This window comes from Vanellus vanellus (genome assembly GCF_965231255.1).
Source record: "Vanellus vanellus genome assembly, chromosome: 21".
In the NCBI taxonomy this organism is placed as follows: Eukaryota; Metazoa; Chordata; class Aves; order Charadriiformes; family Charadriidae; genus Vanellus; species Vanellus vanellus.
The window spans coordinates 8,565,378-8,567,793 of NC_138926.1; positions in this window are offsets into that span (position 1 = coordinate 8,565,378).

The following is a 2,416-nucleotide window of genomic DNA, read 5'->3' on the forward strand; positions in this document are numbered from 1 at the left end:
TCTTTATAAGTAGCCAGGAGGAAAAAAGATGGGATTTGTGGGTTTGGGGAAGGTCCTGCGTGCCACTGGGGCGCAGAGAGCACGGCGAGGCTGTTGGGGGCTCTGCCCACCTCTGTAGGGCCCCCCGGGCGCGCTGGGTGCAGGGTGGGGGTGGGCGCCGGTGCTGTGATCAAGTCAGCCCGACTTGCTAAATGTTAATGCTCTCAGCTACAATAGTGGAAGGCTTTAAGGTCATGCTGAAATCACTTGAATAGTTTCCTTCCTGCCCCCTCCCCCCCTTATTACAGTGTTTAATTGCTTTCTTATTTAAATGCATCAAGATTCCCTGATATGCTGGTCCATTTGGCACACTTGTTCTCTTTAGGGAGGCTGGAGGAACTGAAAAGAGAAAATTAACTTGAAACTCCGGGTTATTGGAGGGGGGAGGGGAGGGGGTACAAGATTGTTAAATCCTCTCTGCCAGAGCTGGAGTATCGTGAAGTTTAGGGACTATTTTGATATTGAACCGAGTTTCAGCTTTGCAAGTTCATGATTTTTTCTTTTGCTACGTGGAGAAAGAGGCCTCAGCTCCCTGAGCAGTTTGAGCTGCTCAGTTACTGTTGCTCCTGGGATGGTTCTTGTGTGTTTTCCGAGGAGTCTGGGTGCCACAGCTGTGGAGATGCACTTGGGAGATGCGGTTTCAGGGACGAAGAACCCGAAGCGGTCTGACATCTCGGCAGGGCTTGGTTCAGTCTGGTGTGGTAGCGGGCACGGCAGAGCCCGGGTCTGCTGCGGGGTGGTGGCTCGTGCGAACCCACAGCGGCAGCTGATGGACGTGGTGCTGGGCAGCCAAGCCCTGGGGAACGGGCTGCGAGCTGCCTCTTTCCTTTTCCCTTCGCATGCTCCGATGTCAAAGGCAAAATCACCATCTTCGGATCAATAGCAAAGCCATTAAAGTGCATCTTCAATTTCTGTGCGGGATGCGGCTCTGTTCATCACTGCATTGGCAACTGTTTTATAACAAGTTCATCTCTTCTTGTAGAGGGAAATACTTCACTGTCCTGTCCTCCCTTCTGCAGGCTGACCGTGAGATGGTTGATCCCTTAGCAGGGAGAAGCGGGGCGAGAGAGATTTTTGGAGCCCCGTAGCTACACGGCTGCGGATTTCCAACATGAAGGAGGAGCTGCCAGCCTACAGCTCGCTCGCACTTCAAAATATAGCTGCACTCGGGGCACGAGCTGTGCCAACGCATGAATAACTTGCTTAGACTGCTTTTGCTCAAGGGGACTTACGCGTTTGCAAGCATATTCTAGAGCACGACTCTCCTACGTGGGAGCACGAAAAGCCCTTCGCTGCCCTCTTTCGCGTTCCTTTTGGAGACCCGCCTCGCCTGTCACGCCAGCGGGGACCGAGGCGCATTGGCAGGTCCCGGCTCCGGCGGCAGCCTACGGATCCCTTTAGCACCGTTCCGCTGTCGCTCCCCGTTCAGCCTTTGGGATTTGCCGATGCAAAGCGCGTGTTGGCTGCCTGCACAGCAACTGGGGTGTTAGGAGATGCTCGAGGTATTATTTGCCGTAGCCCTCGGCGCCGGGACACTTTTCAGCGCTGTGTCGAGAGCTGTGACAGCTCACCTGTGACTAAACCTCCTCCGGCTTCCTTTGATTGTCTGTGTGGAGTGGGCAGGTGGGGACGATGTGGTCCTGCCCTCCCCTTGTCCCCTCTTGCTGGGAGCAAAGCTGACCCAGCAGCTTGCTTGGGTTTCATCTGCTGCTTCCACGCTGGAGGAGAATGGTATCTTAGTTATCTGAGGAGAGACTACTTTTTAATCATTTCTGGTCTGCCTGGGGTTTGGGCCTCGTTGCCAGCTAGCAGGAAAAATCAATAATGTTTAAATTATTCAATTAAAAGCACTGGCTGCCAGTTCCTCTTCCTCCGATGCAGCCGGCTCCTGCTGGAGGGAGCGTCTGCTGCGTGCGTGCCCCTGGGTGCTGCCGGGGGGCGCTGGGGACCGTCCCCCTTCCCGGGGGGGCTGGTAGGGCCCCCTGCCCGCAGCCCTCTGCCCAGGCAGCACCTGGCCACCGGTGCCCTCCTGCCCTGTGGGATGTCCTGTTTGGGCTCCAAGGGGATTTTGGCAGTTGAGGAGAGCTGAGCTCCGGGGAAATGTCTGGGGAGAGACGCCAGTGTGCAAGGATGCTCCCTCCGGTCGTGCCTCGTCTTCCTCTGCTGAAGAGGTTTTGGAGGGGTGTGAGCGTGGGATGGCCTTCCAGTAAGGCTCAACAAAGATAGTGGAGTAGGGGTACGGGGTACCCACCTGCTGCTGACGCTGACGTGCGTCAGCTCTGTCCCCACTGCTGCTCTCCGGGGTCGGGTGTAACAGCCGGTCACGGGGGGATATAGATCTTACCCCGATCCTGCTCTGACGGATGGGAAAACTCGT